The sequence below is a fragment of the Oryzias melastigma genome, linkage group LG10 (genome assembly GCF_002922805.2).
Source record: "Oryzias melastigma strain HK-1 linkage group LG10, ASM292280v2, whole genome shotgun sequence".
NCBI lineage: Eukaryota > Metazoa > Chordata > Actinopteri > Beloniformes > Adrianichthyidae > Oryzias > Oryzias melastigma.
The window spans coordinates 21,255,308-21,277,453 of NC_050521.1; the positions used below are offsets into that span (position 1 = coordinate 21,255,308).

The 22,146-nt window shown below is 40.0% G+C and overlaps 1 protein-coding gene and 1 long non-coding RNA gene across 2 annotated transcripts in view; one reads left to right on the plus strand and one right to left on the minus strand.

Moving 5' to 3' along the window:
• LOC112153169 overlaps positions 1 to 22,146 on the minus strand; it is a 138,889-nt gene that overhangs the window by 6,512 nt on the left and 110,231 nt on the right. The window lies entirely within an intron of this gene.
• Positions 14,400 to 22,146, plus strand: part of tenm1 (teneurin transmembrane protein 1) — a 248,939-nt gene continuing 241,192 nt past the window's right edge. Inside the window, exon 1 of the mRNA XM_024283139.2 lies at positions 14,400 to 14,860. The gene's annotated coding sequence lies outside the window, so the exon portion shown is untranslated. The remainder of the gene's footprint in view (positions 14,861 to 22,146) is intronic.

Here is a 22,146-nt window from a genome sequence, read left to right on the forward strand (position 1 = left end):
AATACAAAGTCTTATTTTTCCAAAGGATGTGTGGCTCCTACTTGGTTGGGGTGAGTGAGAAATCGACCCAAATGGCTCTTAAAGTGTAAAAGGTTGCAGACCTCTGGCCTAAAGGGAATTTCAAGACACCTAGGCCGAATCCAAATTCTTCCCTTCTCCCTACCCCTCCATTTGAAGGGGCATTTTTAGTGCAAGTGGTGTCAAGAATATATTTTTTTCAATTCCACCCCCTAAACAGAGGGATACAAGTCCTCCGTCGCGAGGGTAAACCGCGTCGCGCTGAGAAGCGTTTTTCTTCGCGTGGGTGCACTCTAGAGCACAGAGGTTCTCATTTAAATGTAATTAACGACTTTTTGCTGTAGCTTGAACTTTTTAAAGTTATAAAAACCAATGTTGTTATGTCTATATGAGCGCTGGGAGTTCTGCGCTAAAGCTAGTGGACCGACAATTATTGCTGACGTCATCGAACAAAAGTGACGTCCAAAATATGAGACACAATGTTTTCATAACTCTCTATTTTGAGAGTTAAATGAAGGGGAAGGAGAAGGGAACAATTCTGCTATTCTCTCTTTAAGATGCAGCCACTTTTCTCTACAACCCTCCACTGGCCCAGACAACCAAAAACCCACAGCAACCGTATGGATCAACTCCCACGCAGGAATACGACTGAAGCCTGATTCACATTGGGCTGTCTGTGGTGCATCTTCGTTCTATTAACACCAAAAACAGAACGCTGATTAATCAACAGGAATGTTTACGTCGCCTCCATCATGTCTGCGTTTGACATCCATCCTTCTGCAATGCAAGCTTTACATAGGACTTCTATTTCCAGTCTGTTGATGTGACAAATTTCGTGGCAAAAAGCCGAGAAACAAGTCCAAGTTTCACAATTAAAAACTTTCTTTGAACTTTCAAAATAAAAATGCCTAAAAAATTATTTTACATTTATGGTGACGTACTAATGGAATAATGCACGCTAACTTTCTGGATAACAGGAATCTATTTTCCCCATGAATGTTGAAAGTTTAATTTTAAAAGAACAAAAACATCATTTATGACACAAAACCATGAATTCTATAAGGGCTATAAGGACGTGGAGCCTAGTAGTCATAGTTTGGGATGTGGACAGGAAGTCAAATCTTTTTTATTTCACTTTCTTCTGTCATAACCACTTTGTGCAACCTGAGGAGGAGGCAGGATGGACCACAGACGATGTAAAATAGCTATCATTGTGAGATGAACTCCCCATACAACCCAGGGGAGATGCACTGCAGATGGATCAGTGTAAATCAGGTGTAAGGCTTTTTAGGATGCTTAAAATCAAAAGTCGAGTCATTCAGACCCACTGTCATTTTTCAGAATCCACGGAAAAACAACTGGATCAAACTGGGTTTACTGTTTTCCTTGCTTGTGGACTTTAACCTAATTTCACATTCAAATTTCACTTGTCAGGTCTAATTAGGGATAGTGTATGTAGTCCACTGATTATCAGTGTTTGACCTTTTGCTTCAGCTGTTTGAGGAGCGGAGCAGAAGTCGATGGGTGGCCGGTGATAATGGCTTGTCATTTAGCTCAACACATGCTGATTAAATAAGATAGGCCTGGCGTATATGGCAGCCTGTTGTTCTCTGAGGCTTAAGCCACTGTGGGACCCTGTGTGCCGTCATGAAATATGGATGCTTGGACAACAAAACAGTAAAAGGCGCAAAAACAAAGGACTTAGGAAAATGAAAAGATTCCAATCTGCTTTTAGCGCGGTCCAAAATTCACCCGTGTCTTTTCATGAAATATCTCTTTGGCATGAATTAATAAAACGGCTTCAAACTGATGCAAATTTGCAGCTCAGTGTCGCCTCTTGCTCTGACAAATGCTGAGGCATGTAGGCAGGCTTCACCTGATTCTGCCTCTGTGATTAATTCCCTCCAACAACACGCTGCTTTTGCCAAAACTATACTCTCATGGCTTTTGGCCACTTCGAGTCTTCTCAGAGACAGCATGTAATGTATATTAATGACGGAAGCGGTGCAAAACATGCTCTGCCCAATGTGCGTTTGCATTCAAAAACAAAACATCACTTAAGTGCCTTTTCTTCTGCAAAATAAAGCCAGCCGAGGACCAAAATAAACACGAAAGGAGACGCACAAGACGCTCAAACAAACGTTGGCAGTAGAGCAGGTTTGCTGTGTCTTTCATAAGCTGTTTCTATGTGTGGGCTGCTGAAGCATGCATAAAATATTATTTTCCCAACAAGTCGAGGTTGTGGAGGAGTTAGTTCAGGAAGGGCTGGGAGGAGGAGGCCAGGGGATATACAGTATTTGGGCAGCTGGCAGCTGTGTGCGTGCGTGTACGTCTGAGTGGGAGCTTTGGAAATGGGAGTGGGAGTCGCTGGCGTTTGAAATGCAATGAGGTGCTTTTGAAAGGAGCTCCTGTCACAGGTAAGCATGGTAAAGAGAGCAAGAAGTGTACGGTGATAAAAGGAGAAGAGGAGAGGTGCCCATGCCTCAGGGTGGCATTTGGTATCTGAGGGGCTTTTTGCACGCACAGAGGAAAAGCACTCAGCACGGCGCACACTTAAACACAAAAGCCCGTGAAACATACATGTAGACTTTGATCCTCAGGAGAACAAACCGTAGATTTTGGTGAGACCAAAGTGAGAAGCTTTTTTTAGCTGTTATTTGGGGACCAAAGAGTGTGAGTTGAGCTTTGTTTAAGGCTAGAACAAAGACTTCATTCCACTACTCAAGTCGGTGGAGATGCTCTTGATGTTCTCCTTGCTTTCATGCATACTGTAAGCATAAAGATATGGTTTATAAATCAATAATTCTTGCATCACATGTCTGTCTTTGCCCTCCCCGGTATCACTCCGTGTCCTCTGTATTGCAATCTCCTCCCACTCTTCACAAGAATGTCAGAGCAACGCTGGTTAAAAAATATTGCTTTCTTTCAAATCCTCCTCAAGTTTATATACGTGGATTTAAAAGTGGAATTTATTAATGTCATGCCCTTTCAGGGATGTGACTAATTATGAGAGAAAGGCTTGAAGGAGAATATGTCAGAGAGGTGAAGTTATATAGCTGTTTCATCTGTCAACACTTTGAAACTGGTTCACATTTCTCATACATTAGGGCTCTTACTGTTAGTGATTAATCAATAGCTACCTCTCGGTGCTCCCCTCTTTTCTTCCATTTTGCTCTGCTAGATGGGAAATAGATAAGTGCAGAAAAAAAAAATGGCTTTTGCGGAAATATGAGATTTTAACTTCAGATTCCAAAAGCCCAACACCAGAAGTGCCAAACTACCATCTGGAAGTTAAAACCCAATAACTGCAGATGCAACCACTGAATTCCATGGCCCCCAGGTTGCAGACTGTGGCGGTGTAACTTAGTTGTGAATGCGCCGAGGAAATGGGAAATGAAATCTGTGAAAATTTATGGTTGTGAAGCATCAGAAAGGTCAGAGCTCTGTCATTTAAAAGAAGATTTCAATAAATGCTTGGCTCTGTCTCCAGGGACACACTCCAGCAGTATGGCTGAGTAGGCGATGCTGGAGCACCGGCGGAGGACAAAGGGAGAGACTGATGGAGGCCATTCCTAACACCCTTCCACAGAAAGAATACCCCGGTTAACTCTTAACATCCCTGGAGATCAGGCATGCACTGGAAGGGCAGAATGAAAGCGCGTCTCTGGTGGGGCTGGTGAGCATTGTTGACAGCATTGATCCGAGATTCCTCATTACAGAATGAGAGAGGCCCCTTCAGCAACGTCACCCTGGAGAGGGATGCAGTTAGGCGTGGGGCACTGAGAGGAGAAAAGCACGAAAAAGGAGAGGACTAATTAAGGAAAATGAGGGGAATTTACTTCAGGAGGACGTGAGTAAGCAGAAGGGATGGAAAGGGGAGGAAAGAAAGATGAAGTCAACAAGAAAATCATCAAAGAGAAAAATGATTAACTATGAAATAATAATTACAGACATTGCAACAGCTACCAAAATCGATCTGAGCCTGGTGCAGAGGTGCAGGGGAGTGAAAATTGTGTTCTAGTTTACATAAACACCACCGGAAAAATAAACATCTCCAGCTGCGAAGTTGTATGAAAATACAAAGTTTGAGAAAAGAAGAAGTTATTTAAAAAAAAAAAAGAAAAAAGTCCTCCTTCCTTCCCAAACCCGATTAAACACAATAATGTTCAAGTATGTAAATTGAAGTTTCACAGTCATTAGACATTGTCTTGGAGCGTGTCCTGCCTGCACACTGTCACAGACCTCAGACCAGCTCAAATGAACCGTACTAACAGGACAAACTGAGCAGGGTTTGTTTTAACTGAAGCACTGAGCTGTGAATCCACCATGGCGCTCTGATGATATTTCACATATGGGTAACCTTTTATTATTACCATCAACATTTCGAAGTACAGTAGTGCTCCAACCCCATAGATATGTTTAAGGCAAGGTGTTAATGGAATATATCATTAAAAAAATGTTAAAAAATGAAATAAATCAATTATATTGATGTTGGAAAATAGCATTGGGATTGAAGCACAGTAGGTTTGTTTTACTAAAACCTAAAAATGAACATATGTAATGGAAGCAAAAAACAATCAAGCCATCATTAAGGTCCAATGTGGGAATTTTGCAAAGATGTGACCATAAAGTGTAGTATAATGTTCCGTTTATATGTGAGCTGAACTTTATTAAACTAAAATGTGAATGGATTTACGATTAATTCTTGGTTAAGTATTGAATTTACAAAGATGCAAAAGTTCACCTGCAATGTTCAGTACCAGGTATTTATCTCTGAGTCGCACTAGTTGAACTTTTGGCTAAAGGTCATGTCAAATAAACCACTCAAAAAAACACGTAAACCCGCACTTCATTGAATTTCTTCACTTTGACATTCAGAACAATGGACAAAAAAAATTGCTTCATTTCAGCACCATGGTCAGCGCCTGCCACCAGCCCTCATGATGCTTTGTTTTAATAAAATAGTTAGGTTCTCCTGGTCCACACTAGTTCTACCAGTTCTAAACTGCTGGAGGGGTGAAAGATCCACCACCAGTCACACAACACACAAGTCATGCATGAACCGTGCGTTAATATTGCACTTCATTAGTGATTCATGAGTCAATTATGTCATTTTAATGTGATATGTGTGCCGTATACATGATAAAAACGTGATACATTGATGTACATGTGTGAAAAGTCAGTTAGACATACGTGGAATGGTCAGGGAAAACCACAAATTTGCTTATGCATCTAGCAGGAATCACGATCAATTGTGTAAGATTTAAATTATAATTGCAGTGTAAAATATGCATAAACTGTGTAATTCTCAACCAACCAAAAATTTTAAGAAGCATTCACATCAAGACCTATCAACCAAAACCCTCAACAAAGTTCTGCACACATTGACGAATGCAAGAAACACTTATGAATTATGTGTATCAAGTGTATGTGGTGCTGTGTTAATGATGCCCTGGACTGATTTTAGGTCAATGAATCAAATCGCTTAAAATGAACCAATATTGACTATCAATCGGATCGTCAACCACAAATTATTATTTAAGTAGAATTTTTTATTAAATTGAATCTAATAGTTCTTTTTTATGTCTCTTTCCAATAATACAGCTGAGACGTCGTCACAGAGAGCCTGATCACAGAACAGGGAGAGGGTCAACCTATCAACACTGAACTGGAAGCAGTTATTCTATCATCTCAGCCGCTTCGTGATGAAGTTTGGGTGAAAAATGAGGCTGCAGCTGGAAGCAGCAGCTTTCATGGGATCATTTTGTCTCTGCAAAGACACTGGTGGCTCCTGTAGACACTAACCGACCAGTTCCCAAAGGGCACAGCGGTTTTCATTGGGAGACTGACACCAGCTTTGTACTGACATCATCTGCACACATTATCCTAAACATTTCTGTTAAAGATGGTGAACTTTAGCCGTCGATCCAGTGAGCACAACTAGATGAGCTGCTGTGTAGTTCTTCTAACAGCTGAGGTGCTGAACTTTAACTTTGCTCTTGGCAAAATTTGTCCAATTTTACCTGTCATTATAACCCTGCAGGCAGCCCAAGTCCTTCAATTAAAAAAAATATGAATGTGAGCCATACTAGATGACTTGTTGCTGTTTGTACTTTTACTGTCAAGTTCTGGTTTGTACTAAATCTTGAACTTGAGACAATTTACCAGTTTTACATCATTGAATTACACATTATTTTACTTGGATTGTTTTTTTATTTTTTAACCAAATCTCAAATCCTTAATAAAATATTGAAATACTAAAACTGTTTCATGTATTTGTTTATTTTATGACAGTAGGTATTTTTTTTATTGCAGCACATTTTATTTTTTAGAGAAAATGCAGTAAAAACATGAGAAGAACTTTAGAGTAGAGACAAATTGGTTCTAAAAGGTTTGCACTTATCGAGTTAATATACATGGCATCTATTTTAAAAGTGAATTCCAGTTCATGATTTTTTTATATATTTTACTTTAGATTTCAAAATTGCACAGGCAATTTTGACTGACAGGTGCACCCTCATCTGTAGAACTCCAGAGGGTATCTTTTAACTACTGACAGACTTACTAATTTCATTTTTGGAAAGAAAAACAAAATGATTGAACCCTTTACAGCCAGCCAGGGAAATCTAACCTACACTTTAGATCAGTTCTATAGACACTACTAAGCCATGTGACATCATATCGTTTACATACGTTCATTGAACACAACCTCATCTTTTAGCATTTAAGCCTTTTTGCCCCCTCGTGTCATGAAAATCTATATGCTGGTGCCAAATATTAATATTTAAAGCTGTTAAAGTGCTCTGAACTTCCATCATAGCCTTTCACACTGGTTCAAAACACATAAATGAAAAAAAGAAAACCTGACTGATAGCTAACGCGCCACAGAAGACGAAGTTGACAGTAACAGCAGGATAATGGCACATGTCGGTATGAGTAAAGTCTTTGCTCCAAAATTACAAAATTGTCTTTCCAGGTCAATTTATCATTTGTGACGATTCGCTGTGTTATGATAGTTGTATTCCAGGCTGTGCTGTACATTCTAAACCAGTGATTTTCACTTGTGAGAATTCAGAAAAAAACACACATTTAAGATTAAAAATGTAAGAGAAAAAATATGCAAGTATAAGCACATTTTGATTGAGCTGAGGCAGAACCAGAAAGTAAACCAGAGCGTTGGAAAACATCCACTCAAAATGTTTCAAGTTAAATCTTGATTGACTGATCATATCAGTTAAAACCCCGTCGTGTTGTGTTTTTAACATTCTTGTGGCATTTTTGTGAATCAAAAGCAGATGAAAAAATACAGTTTGAAAAAGATTGTATTTGTGACATAGAAAATGTGCTGGGTGGCCACAACCCCCCATGCTCAGCTCCATTCTGATGCATCAGTTCCAAACGATCCATGTACATCTTCTTTTTCCTAATCAAGATACCATCTGGAACGCCAGGATTGCTCTAATATTTTTTTACTGATTTTGTTGCAACACTAAAGTCAAGTTGAGGAGCTGTAAGCTAGTCGGAGACCATGTAAAAAGACGGAAGAGGGAAAGAGGGGGCGGGGTTACTCCACGCCAATGTTTCAACTCAGAGGCAAATTTCTAATGAACTACTGCCGCTCTGCAGAAACTATGTCCAAGAAAATTACACCAACCTTCAACAACAATAATTCATTACGTTTTCACCCCGTAGACGGCAGTTTTAAAAGGACCTGTGACCAAGTCATACTTGTGCCAACCACTAGATGGCGCAGTGGCATAAACAGGCGACTTTACAGTCAAATTCAGCGGTTTGAGCCCCGCTTGGGATCGTTGCCTTTTTTTTTTTTAATCCCAAAACTGTTTATTGCTTTTCTTGTCAGAGTCGGGACAAAAAAGACAAAAAGGATAAACAAAAAAATAAAAATAAAAGATAAAATAAAACAAGCAAACAAAAAAAACATTACGAATTACTCATAACATTATAGACAGCAACATCAGACTGAATGGCTTCACATAAAGGTACAGAAAACATAATTTTAAGATGGACAAGAACAATAGATGACAAAGCTAATTAAACTGACAATATGGGAGTTTTTTTTTGTTGTGTTTTTCACATCTTTAATCATTAAAATACATTTAGGAACACTTTTAAAATAGCTTGGAGTGAGTCTTTAAATCTTAAGTCTTTAGATTTACTCCCTCTCCAATCGCACCCAGTTTGTCCAAGTCAAGTCCTTCCAAGTCAGCTCAGGTGTGCCCCAAGGCTCTGTCCTCGGGCCACTCCTCTTCATTATTTAACTCCTCCCTCTTGGCAATATTTTCAGGAAATTCAATGTACAAGTCCACGGTTATGCTGACGACACACAGCTTTATTTATCAACTACACCCAACTCCCCACAGGAACTCTATTTAGACCGCAGCCTTGTCACTTCTTGCTTGGATGTCTACAACTACCCTGTCTTTGGCCTCCCCAGAAAACTCCAACCGATTCAGAACTCTGCCGCCCAGACTGTTACCAAAACTCCCCTTTTCCATCTCATTAAACCTAATCTCCAGCAGCTCCACTGGCTCGCTGTCCATCTGAGAATGAACTACAAAATTCTTCCCATAACTTTCAAAGCCACTCATTACCTGTCCAGCCTGCTGAGGATCGCTTCACCGTCCCGCCCCCTTGAGATCCTCATCTTCACCTCACCTATTCGCTCCCTTGCCCCGCCTCAGCACAATGGGGGGGGCAGATTTCAGCTGCTATGCCATCAAACTTTGGATCTCACTCCCACCTAATGCAAAGAACACAGACTCTCTTATTTAATTCAAATCCAAACTCAAAACTCATTTGTTTAAAATGTTATATGGTCTTTAGTTCTGTTTCTACAAAATTTTAACAATTTTAATCTTATCTTTTTACTGTGTGTTGTTTTAAATTGCAAAGTGTCCTTGGGAGCCCGGAAAGGCACTTATAAATTAAATGTATTATTACTATTATTATTATTTTGGTCTATTTTTTTTAAGATGAAATACTTGTCTCTGTATTCACTGCTGTACTCTTTCCTGAGTTTCAAAAGATATTTTTTTGCTGTAAAGTATGTTTTTATGCAAACAAGCCTTTCAACTTTTTCTTTCCACAGCTTTTTGCCTGATGTGATCCTCCTTAAATATCCAATGCAGCATTATTTAATGCAATTTTTACCCAGATGACATCAAACCTAATGCAACTGACATTAGGTCTGCACGGCGCTAACAGGCACTGCAGAGCAGCCGCGGCTCTAATGATGCTTATTACCAAATAAATAGTCGACAGCTTCTGTTCCACAAACTTTTCTAAGCATCAAAGCCTCCGGTAGATGTATCGCATTAGCATACCAAGCCTTTTCAACTTTAACTCAAGACTAGATGTAAAACCGTATTCTCCACTTCAATCAGCCATGTTTTCTGGAAGGTGAGTGCTGTTGCTCTAATACAGCGAGACCAGTGCTGCCTGCCCCCCACTCCCTCTGCACATCTATTATCTATCCTATATAGACCATAATGATAAAAAAGAATCACTGTAAAACACTGTGACATTTCAAATTTCTGCATTGAGCTGGTTGTCAAGGAGATGTCTCTGTGAGATGTGTGGGGCAAAAGAGGAAGTGCTCTTTTAAAGGAGCTTTTACCCAGCCACCGGAGGTGTAATGTGACAGCCATTACAGGCAAACACTGATTTCAACACAGACTTCTAACACTTTGTTGCAACCTTCACATGCCACAGATTTTTTTGGATCTTAATGATAAAAAATCCTTTACAATTTTCTGCAGTCATTGTTGCAAGAAGCAATGTCAGCAGAGGGATGACGGCTCCGTATTGACGGGCTGCTCTTGGATTAAGAGAGGCCAAACAACAAAAGACAGGCATGCAGACGCCAATGAGGCAGATGATCTGTACTTGAGAGCTTTATCATGTTAATCAAAGATTCATGGATGATCTTTTTACCCCCACAGCAAATGTTAAAAAAAAATACATGTTAGAACAAATGTGGGAAAAATACAACCAGGGCTGATCATTTCTCTACTATATCTGACAAGAACTGTATCTCAGGGTCACAATTCATGGATCAAGGAGTAGTTCTGATGTGTACCACTTAAAGATTCTCTGATGAAATGATGTGATACAGGTGTTTTTAACATGTTCTTGTGGCATTTTTCTGATGATAGAGGACATAAAGAAAAAATAAGTTTCAATTTTCTGTCTGAGTATTTCTTTATTTAAAATGATGTGAATCAGAGGGGAGGAAGTAAATAAATAAATAAATAAATAAGAGTGCATTTGTTATGTAGAAAATACATACTCCTCCACTCCAGTCTGCTGCATCCACTTGTAGACGATGAGATACATGATGTCTTTGTTATCCTTTTCTGAACCTGCATCTGGCTCAAAGCTGTACAGAGTGTGTAAACAGAGAGCTCTCGCTGGAGGGGAGGGGAAAGGGGGCGGGTTCCTCTTCGCCAATGGTACCGCCCACAATTTAGAGTCAGATTTCTAATCTAACTTTGATACAGGTCTTTTGATTTTGGTGAAAAATCCCAATGAAGCCCAGTAAGGCTATTGTTTTTGTGATATTGGGCTATAGAAATAAAGTTGAATTGAAATCATAAAGACATAATAACTCAAAAGTTCATCAGAGTGGGTCTTTAACTGATTGTTTTTTTTGTTCTTTGTTTTTTAATGTTTTTTTGCTATTTTTTTTTGTTTTCCTGTCACATCTGTTTACCTATTTTATTGTTTTGTTTGCTTTTTATACTTTTTTTCTTAATTGTTGCTTCTATGTTTTATACATTTGCTGTTATATGTTTCTATGGACAACTCCATCTGCTGTTATCTTTTCTGTATTGATTTAACTTGTCATTTTCTAGAGACCATCAACCTTTTCTATAGGGACTAAAGATGGAAATTAGCCTAAAAGGCTATAATCTTATATATTTACATTTTTAAATGTTTTATTAATACAAGCTGTCCCTGTCTTAATAAAACAATCAATCAATCAAAACAAAAATAATTCAACCTGTCACCAAAAGTCAAGCTTTAAAAAAAAAGTTCAATTTGTAAGTCATGTTTGAGCTTATGTTCTGACAGATTTCTTACCAACCAGCACACAGAACCTGAGGAGAAGACCTTGGAGTTACAAAGCCAACCTGCACCGTCTGATGGAATCATATTTTATGAATCTGTAATTTTGTTTATTTAGTTTAGTCATTTTTTCCTTGTTTTCTTTTATCTCTCCTCCAGCATTTTTTTCCAGAATATCTTAATCCTTTATTAAGATTCAAACATGTTTCTCCACAGCAGCTCAAATCTATTGTGGGTAGATATGTCATCTTTGTATTGTATGTTCAACCTTGAAATTGTGCACAAATGGAGTGTGGTTGTTTATTCGATTGACAAGTGATTGTCAAATCCTGAGCTAAACAAGAACCTGAAGTTCCAACAACCGTCAGCCTTGTTTTTGCTACATTTGCAGGAATTGTGCAACAGTTTAGTCAGCCATGCATTTGTGGAAACCGAGAAGTTGTTGTTCCAAAGCAAATACTTCAATTACTAATCTGTATATTTAACAGTAAATTCCTGTAACCAGTTCTTAGCAATACGTGCTGCGAAAACATGAAAAAACAAAACTACTAAAGAATAAAAACATTTATAAACCTTGAAACTTTTGAGCAAACATTTTTGGAGGAAACTTTATTGACAAAAAATACAACTTCTCAGAATTCTTCACAATTCATAGTTCATGTTGCAATCTGCATAAAGTTAGAATGCCATTGGGATTGGATAAGTTCTTATTATGATCTTTTTTAGTTTACTGTTTAGTGTGTTTTTGTTGTGTATTAAATGTCCAATGTATTTCCTTTTTAACATTTAACATTTACCCTCTGTTATTAGCAAAGGTTACATTTTTAAAAAGGAAAAAAAAAAGAAAAAACAATTACATAAATTGTGTTTACCTTTACTCACCTGGGCCTCACTGTCTATGTCCAAATTCCCTCACTCTTCTCTAATTACTAAAAAAACAAAACAAAAACTATGTAGTTCATGACTATTTATACTGCATAGAATAGAATAGAATAGAATAGAATAGAATAGAATAGAATAGAATAGAATAGAATAGAATAGAATAGAATAGAATAGAATAGAAGTCTTTATTTGTCGTTGCACTTGTACAATGAAATTTAAAAGCAATCCCCCTTCCTTGGTGCAGAAGCAATATCAATAAAATATAGAAGACAAGTTTAAGAGTATAAAAGTATAAAAACAAAATCCTAGGTTGTTGACTTTACACTACCGGATTCTAAAAGCAATTTGAACACAAGTTTACTATTTTTCTTTCTCCTTTATATCAAAATGCCAAATTTGATATCACCAATTTACCAAAATAAAAACCTAATAAATATAAAGATTTTACTAAGACTGTTTGTGAATCTATTGTGTTCTAATAGTAGTTCTAGTAACAATACATTTATCTATGTATTCAATATTTTTTTACATAAATATTGTTCAAATGCAATGCAACATAGTGAGAATCAGCGCAGAGACTTCTGGGAAATTTCCAGCGCACTGAATTTTGGAAGTGCAGATTCGGACAGCCTTACAAAATGGGGATTGTCCTGTAGTATACACAGTAAATACAGTACACCAAGTAATAAAAAGCAGGTATTTCATTCTCCTTGATGCTCTTTTATCAGTTGTACTTTTCTCCATTTCTTCAGTCATGAACTTCTCCAGGGGTAGTCTTAACATTAGGCAAAAGTAGGTGATCGCCTAGGGCCCCCAACACTCAGGGGGCCTCGAGCTGAACACTTAATAAAAGTACCTAAAGTGTTTAAATTTCACACTCGTCATTGTTTAATTTTTTTCATTGTCAAATCACTGAAATGGCAAAAGACTGATCATGTGAAAGTGTTTCATCATCCTACTAACAAATTAGCGCATTTAGTACATTTGTTTTTTTCAAAGTAAAAATATTTCATTAACATTTAAGTGTAATTTCAATGTTTAAACATTTGGATTCTTGACATTAATGCTGTCTAAAAGTGGACCAGTAATGAAGTTATTTCCACCCTCGGTAAGGATTTAACGTAACAGAACAGTTGGAGTCTGGCTCCACTTCTGAAAAGATGTGGGACTTACGCCAGTTGACCAATCACGAAACTCCACTGTAATACCTCATTCCAACCTGTAGGGGGTAGCACACAGGCGGTAAAAATGTGGCAACAGACAGCACGTTTAAAGCCACATTTATAGACAAAAACTGTTGATTTACTGTTTGTTTACCCTTAAAAAATGTTTTGTATTCATACAAACACTGCATGGGGGCCCTGTTATTGTTCGCCTGGGGCCCCCAAACTGCTAAGTCCACCAGTGAACATCTCGTCTGAAAATGAGTTTTGGCATTTTCTTTAAAACTAAATTATAATCTGGATCGGCCGGCTGCTTCCAGAGGGCATCATTGTGGGATGTCCCATGACCTTCACCTCCATATTTTTGAAATTATTAGAAAAGTGAAGATTATTTTATTCTATTTTTGTGATTTTTTTTTTTACTGCTAAAGGAAAATCCTTTCAATTCTGCATCTTGATTCTCTCTAAATTAGCTTATTTTAACATTTCCCTTTCTATTGCCAGCAGTAATGCTCAAGTAAATGATCTAATTCCTCTGCCACTATCCCAGTGACAGACACACTGTAATCTTTCTGCCACTGAGGCACAATTTAATCACGCACACTCGAAAGTAGAGATCCCCTCCTATTTTTCTACTCTTTTCCCATCACTTCATTCTCCATTACTGCTGGACTTTCGGACTCCAGAAAACCAGTGATGAAACTGACAGAACGCGCCATGAGCCATTGGTGATAAAAGATGTATAGAGCTGTGTTGTGCAGGGGAAATGGGAAGACAGGCTGAAAAGCAGGATGGACTGAAGCAGCTGTCAGGAATGGTTGTTTGTGGCCCCGCGTGTACGGCGCTTTAGGGAAATAATAAACTGCATCATTAGAACCCCTGTCATTCACAAGTTGTTTGCAGCAGACTGGCTGGAAATACCCACACCAATGCATCACACAGAGCACAGGTCAGAATCATTAGGTAGCTAATTTAGCAAAGAAAAGCAGAACTTGTGAGATGATGTGTAGATATAAACAAACAGCAGGCCTGCTAGAGCTGAAAATTAGTGTCAAATTCCATCCTTGTTAAAAAAAAAATGTTTTTAAATATAGTTTTACTGGATGAAACCCCAAACTTCTACCACTGGTAATCCTAATGAGTCAGCAATCCAGTTCAGGGCCACGGTGCAGCCATATGGCATCACCTGAATGAGTCTCACTCCAGACGATGGACCTCCTGACGCCTGTGCGCGCGTGTGTGTCTGTGGCCGGCTTGTGCCACACCCCCTTCTCCTCGGTGCGGTGGTACGATCCGGGGGATACTGTTATAGCAACACCGAGCCTGAGCGGCTACAGAATCACCCCGTCAGCCTCATTGGGTTCAACTGCGGCTAAACGCAGCGCGCCGGGCTCCCCGTCTCTCCGTCACACGCACACGCGCGCGCGCACCCACCGCGCGCGGAGCTGGCTCTCGCACATACAGCCATCTGCAAGGAGATCCCTTCCCCATCCGCTTCCATCGCTTCCTCGTCCTCTATCGGCATCTGAGCGCGGGCAGCATCAGCATCAGCACCACCGCCTCAGAGCGGCGGCAGGACTCGCATCCGCGTTTTACGCAGGAGCGCCGCGTCCAAAGTCAGATTCCTTCAGGGGATTGGACCGTCTCCAGCATTTGCGGGCTGCTCACAGCACAGAATCGGACTAAAGACATGGCTCTACGTCGGAAAGGTGAGCGGCGCGTTTAGTTCTGGCCTTTTTTACGTGGACTCACTGATGGGGGGATCGACTAAACGATGCTCGGATGCGGAGGCAACGTGAGTGGACAGGAAATGGGTTTTTATCAGCTGCTCTGTGTGCTGCGGTGCTGTGACCTGCGTGCGTGTGTCAGAGAACGACGGGATTGAGAGGGGGGTCCTCGAACGCGCGGGGCGTGCGCGCATGCATGCATGTATTTTGGTGCGAAATCGGTGCCTTTTGAAGTGCGGGGATGCGGAGTGACTTTGTTCCCAGCCAATCTGAATGATGACAGCTCAGGTTGGCCACGCAACAGCGGCTTCATGCGTGCGTTGCAGCCCTGAGTTGTTTTTTTTTTTTTTTTTTTTTGCTCCACTCCTGCTGCGTCCACTTCATCAGCACTCTGATCCCCGAGGTGCAGATCTCTGAGAAGTGCGCCTTCTGCCCTCCAACATCAGCAGTCGGGGCTGGAAGGCTGGTGCGGGTCCAACAGGCACGTCAGGACTGGATCCTGCAGCCTTGAAGGCTTTTTCCTCCATCTACTGCCCAACTTCCAACCTGAATCACTGCAGCTTCAGGAGGCACCAAAGAAAATACAATGTAGCTTTTTTTGCTGGATAAATGATAAAATATGATAAATCAGAATTCAAGCATGTTTATGAATAATTTATTGGAACTAATCAGGTAAATTCCAAACATAAATACAGAGACAGAATATTATAGCAGGATAAAGTGAAATACTAATTTCTGATCCATTTTCATCAAATTCTCCCATCAGTTTCAGCTTGTATGATATCTTTCTGCATCATCCTACTTCAATAACTTGAAAACATAGAGAAGAGAGAACAACATACATTAATAACAAGTGCAGTTTTCTGGCAGTGTCACAAGTGTGTCCTCACCCGGCATTCCCCACTTTGCCGGGGAATTGTGCCTAATAGTTGCTCAGCATGAACATTATCGATATGATAAAAACAAATCTGTCTGGGCTCTTTGTGATTTATAGTTTGCATCTGTGCAGGAGGTTGGCTAATACACACAGAACCTCTCCTTCTGGGTTTGCTCATGTGCATGCAGACACTTGTTCGCTGAACAATGAGATGATTTAGATGTATGGAACCTGGAGGGGTCTGTCATTGTTGCCTTATGTCTCCCACTTGTGTGGATGGGCTGTGTGTCAGCACAGGGGGGGCTTGTTGTCGCTCTGTTGTTTTTAGGCCCCGCAGGGGTGGTAGTGCAGAGATTTAGTGCATCTTTTAAATGGCACACACATTATGGCAACGCCTTAACAATTAGAGGAAAAGCCTTTGGAAATGAAATGTCACTTCAGCAATTACGCCACATGCCACTGATAAGGAATTTCTGTGAGTCCGTCAACTAACTGCAGGACCAGTCAATCAGACACATATTCAAGATTCCACATCTAAAGGTGTGCCAGCACACTCTGGTTTTCCCGCTATTAGCGGAGAGTGCTAATTATCTCTTTGAGTTGTTACATTCTCACTTTTTAATTTTCTGCATTGTTGTGGTTGAGCTGGATCCGCATTTGGCATTCCGGATATCCAAAGAAGCTGCTTCGGTTCCTTGGCTTGGAGTCACATCATTATTTTGCAGCAATTTTCCAACAATTTAGGCCCAGAGTGTTGATTGTTAGGACGTTGGCATTTTGCCCCAGTTGTCGACGGATCCCTTTGTCCCAACTAACAGCAAGATCTTTGCTTTCCTCTAATATTCTTTTTTCTAATTCTTGGAATATTGCATGGCCTTTGGATAGTGCATAGCAGTGTGAGACGGCAGGGGAGTTCTTTTTGTTATCCAGCCTTGCATTATTTATGAATTTTCATTCCAGGAATGCAGTAGCCCCTGGCACTGTAATGTTCCTCTCTCCCATAGATTTGCTCACACACTTCCCTTCTGACCTGCAAGTTCCCCTCAAAACAAGACTTCCTTAGTAAAATTGGGGTCATGAATTAGTGAGAGGACACTGTGAAATGCATCCCGGCTCGTTTGCAAGAGTATAACATTTAGTGCGGCAGTCAAGAGTCGGAGCTGGCAGCCAGTATGAGGCCCAGTGGGAGTCCCGCTCCCCCCACACTGAATGTCCATCATATGGTAAGAATGTAATTGCTGCAGAAGCATAAAAGTGCTCGCCACCCCGCTGATAATTTCAAAGTTAAAGTGGCTGGGTAATCAGAGTGATGGACTACACGACTTAAAAACACAAACATTCTCAGACACTTAAGGACGTAACCACTACGACTTCAAATATTTACCCTTCTCGCTTCAAGCACCATCCTATTCCTTTCTCTGGAGGAAGTGTTCAGCAAATCCTGTAGAGCTAATTGCTGCTTCTTGGTTGGCCCCAGAAAATATGGAAATCACCAGCCAGGTGAAAGGAAAACAGTCATGGAAATCCCAAGACATTGCAAGTCCATGTGTGAGCACAATTTACACACCTAAGACGGCGAAGCCTTAATGAAAATTTGATTGTGTTTACAAGGCTGGTCCATCATAAAGCTGTTATTCTTATAATAGACTGACGGCAAATAATTGGATGAAGTGTTTAGACAAATAATTGACCCTTTTACAGACACATTAGCCTTTATTTGTGCAGCTCACAAATACCACATCAGTGAAAATAACATATGTGTTTAATCATTAACAGATTTTTTTTGTTTCTGTAATTGCGTCTCTGTTTGCTTCCTGTTATTTATTTTATGACTTAATGGGCAATAATGGGGAGGAAAAAAAAACACACACATATTTAATTATTTTGTCAGCAGGAGGCTTTTATTGGCGAGAACACTGGTGGTCTCCGTATGTTAAACCATCCAAATATAAAAATGTTTATTTCTGTGTCAGCGAACAGCAGCTACACAGAAAGGGATAGCAATGGTATCAAATCTCCGCGCAAACACACACATGTGAGTGTGTGTGTACATACGAATGTAAGCCTGAGGCGCTCTTCTTTAAAGCATCCAGCTGTGTCTCAGCTGGCATCTCCGAGCCTTTATTCTCTGTTTTCGTCTTCTTTTGGGCTATGGGCAGGAGTCAGGAACTGCAGTTAAATAACTGGCGGGTGTTTCGAGAGATTTTCACGATGCAGAAATGCATTCGCAGCCTTTCTTCATACTTGTCCTCCTCCTCTCAAAATCCAGTCTGAAGACGGAGGGATCGGAGCCGTGGAGAGGCTCAGTGGTCAAGCCCACTCCACCTCTCTTTACAATATGTGATTAATTTGTCAAGAGTGAGTGAGGGTGTCTTTTGTGTGAAGAGGAGTGCTAATGGAGCACACCTAGATGAAGAGCTCAGATGGAGGAGCTGCCAGAATAATGTTGGTTTAAGTGTAAAGTCTTGCAGGAGTTACATTTGGAATATTCCATCCTGAGAACTAGTTATTAAAAAAAAAAGCTTTTTCTTGATTAATTTTGCAAATAAATTTCAACCCTCCAAAACCCAAATTGGATCATTTTTCACCCCACTAAAACATATGATCTACTATGATTCATACTTAACCCATTGTCATCTTAAATTATTACTATTTCCAGATATTTCTGAACTGAAACATAAAAACTCAAACACACATGCCTCCTTCCTTCACACACACACACATAGAAGACATACTTTTCCACTGACACATTTCTCACCATGAAATTTTTATGAATCGAGTCAGCGGACAACTTTAGAGGAAGAAAAATCAATCTTGTTTCTTCCCCAATTCATTGCAACATAAATTGTCCTTCACTTCAAACAAGTAATCTCTGTCATTGTGTCAAAATAATCAAGTTTAGAATCCATTGTTGCTTTTTCGCTGTTGTTGACACAGAGAATTAAAGGTATACGGCGCTGGAAAGCTTTTTGCTGACGAGATGAGCCTGCAGCCTCGATCGATAAATAGAAATGATCAAAATTAGATTTTTCTTCTTTTGGGTAATCACATGCCAGTCCACTGGAGCTCTGATAAGATCCTATTTTGTTCCCCAAGATTTATGTCTCCATGTGAATAGATTACATCTATAGGTTTGTTGCATGTATATGAAATGATTTAACAACACTGTAGATCTCCCCACTAAACGAGTTCATCTATTTCCTGCTGACTGGTAAATAGCCTCATGTGTATCATCAGTAATTTTCATTGCTCTACTTTCTATGATCATGAATTATTAACTCTTAGCAAAGATGAATTGCTCCAGAATGGTTGTTGATGCATCTCAGCTGGAAGCTGTGTGTTACACAATGCAGTACAGTGCGCAGTGACAAGTTCAAAACGCTTTTTTATTTTATTGCAGAGGAGGTCGTCTTTTGAATTTCAATACGAGGCTTGATCCACCGTGAACTCTGGGATGGATTTCAAGTACATGCATCATTGGCCAAATTTACTCAAATTCTCTGCCAATTGCCAGCAAGGATGGCATGCTAAACAGCGCAGAGATAAATGAGAAAAACAAAACAAAACACATCTTCTAATCCCTGAAAAAATCTCAAGAACATTCTGGAGGCATTTTTTTTCTTTTTTTGAAATGAGCAACCCTGAATGTTTCAGAATCATCTGCGTGTTATTCTAAACTGATCCAAGAGGAGTTGCTTGACCAAAGTCATTTGATTCTCTTCACCGCGCTCAGAAGACACTGGGACTCACCAGGCAAGAACAAAATGAGAAATGCAAATATTTAAGGAACATGCCCGGTGCGGTTTTGCCTTGCAAATTCTTAAAAGGAAAAGCGTGCAGCAGAAAATGAGATACAGAGTAAATGGAAAAACAAGGTCAAAGATGTTTAAGAGAAAAGTGTTTCAAGTGACTACCTGGCTTTCTCCTAACTGTAGATGCATTTTACACTATGTGCTATTGATTTCAAGCTTACAGGATAGGATTAGTTTATCTAGAAACCTGCAACTTCTCTTTTCTCACTGATATATGAGCGCTAAACCTTTTAGGTTGGCAAATCGTTGTTTTAAAAGTCTTAAAACCCTGCTTTTATTTCACTGCAGTTTTTCTATCACAGAGCGAGATTTCGCTGCATAACCTTGAGCTGCATGCGTGTTTATGTAATCCGACCAGGCATATGGAGGGAATGTATTCAGCACCCACACATCACCCGTTCATCAGCTCACAAAAAAAAAAACAGTGTGAAGACGACGGCGTCTTCCAGACAGAATCCCATGCTCGGCGAGGAGCTGCTTCTGTCTTTGTTGCGGAGTGTTTTCCAGAACAAGCGGCCTTAAATGACATGGAAAATTTCAGATGCGATGACAGATGTGAGGAGCAGGAGGAGCCCTCTGGACTTCTGGACTGGAAATGTAAAAAACAGCCGACCCCCCACCTCCTCTTCTGACATTACATGCCTCCTGCTTTTCAAAAATGACAAGCCTTTCATTGTAACAGTGTAGATGGAAGATTAGCCCACTTAGCATCCAGAAATCAATCTGCCATGCAGCTCAAAAGCTCCTTGTAGATCTTTTCAGCCACTCCTTTGCAGGACTAATGTTCTTTCCTCACTCATTTCACTGTAATCAACAACTTCATAAAGGCGGATGCGCAGGAAATACTGACTAAATCGTTAATCACCAAATCCAATTTCTGGAATCAATGGCTTTGATTTATCAATTAATTCTGCATCTGTAATTCTGCTGCTGTGCTTTTCTCTGTCTGTCAGAGGGTTTAAGTGGTCAAATGTGTTATTTAAAGAGGCTTTTTAGCAGTAAATGGCTGACGGACCAAGCTTAGAGGTTTTTCATCTACGATGCTGGTTGATGTGAGCGTCCTTTTTGTCCTGCAGTGGGCAGTGCAGAAAGTTGCCTTCTCTTGCAAAAAATGAGAGTGATCGCAAATGTTAGGCACCAACTCAGCGTCCCCCATGAGACCAGAAGATTGTAAGTTCAAATCCATGGTTGAGACTCTAAAAAAGACTCCTGCTGCTTGACACAGCATTGAAAGGTTGTATTTGGAGGTTAAACCTCCGAATGGGTTCCGAGCACGGCTGTGTTTGCAGCACACTAGTCCCCTGGGGAGGGTTAAATACAGAGAACATATTTCCCACACCCAGGTGCATGACAAGTGATATGAGTTTAAGGCCGAATCCAAATTTCTCCCTTACCTTCCTACACTTCTAAACAGACGGCTAGATCCATGAACGTCTTTGATTTCCTCATCTAAGCTGCCATCTAGCTTCAAACTGTAGGGCTGGATAGCTCGACATTTTTGTTGCACTGGTAATGTGAGGTAAAGGGTTGTGAGGTGCTGTATGCTAGCAAGAGATGGATGATGGGAAGTGGGGTAAGACTATGGGTGAATCCAAATTCTTCCCAACCCTTCCAGTTGCAGGGGCATTTGAAGGGGTTGAGGTGTCTGAAAAAGTTTTTTGAAGGGGAAAACGCTATAAAAAAGGTTATTCCTGCTCCACGGAGGAGGAATACATTTCTTCACGTTGGTGTGCTCTGAAGCATTGAAGTTTACATGTAAATGTTAAGTGACTACTTTTTAAAGTTCTAAAGCTGATGTTATTTATTTTCTGAGCGCTGACAGCTACACCCTATGGTGTATTACCTGCGACTATTGATGATGTCATCGAGTCGAAATGACTTTCTAATTAGGAGACACTATTTTTCTATGTCCAAATTCCTTCCCTGATCCATAACTACTAAAAAACCTGTGCAACCATGAGTGAAGCGGAAAGAAGCAAAGCATAGGCCTATAGACTCGCTGCAAATCTAGAAGGATAAAAGAACAATAAGCAAATTAAAAACAAAAAATAATGTGCTTATTTCTGAAACTAGTGTAACTGCATAGAGACCTATATAAGGTTTTCAGAAAAGCCTATATTGGCAATACATGTTGTCCAGGGACGTGAGAGCCTAATTTTTTTTGTGCTCATAGGTGTCTGTTATTTGGCATCAGGGACAGCTGGAGGAAGGTTTGTTCCTGCGAGGAACAGGGATGGTCAAGGACCGTGCACTGGCACTCTTCTTCTGTTGAGTGGCCCCTCACTCACTTCTCAACTACTAAGATAGTGCAGGACTATCTAGTGCCCTGGATTTAAAAAGCAATTCGGACACCATTTACACCACTTGTTTCTTTTTTTGTTTTTTTGTTTAAACAATAAGTATGATGTCATCAATTTCACAAAGTGAAAATCTAATCAATACGAGCATTTTAAGATGTCTATTTATGACTCCACTGTGTTCTAATGCTTAAAATGCTGATAGTGTATTTCTAAAAATGTAAACACATTTTTTCCACAAAAATTGTTCAAACTCTAAGTATTGTGGTCTATATTTGCTAA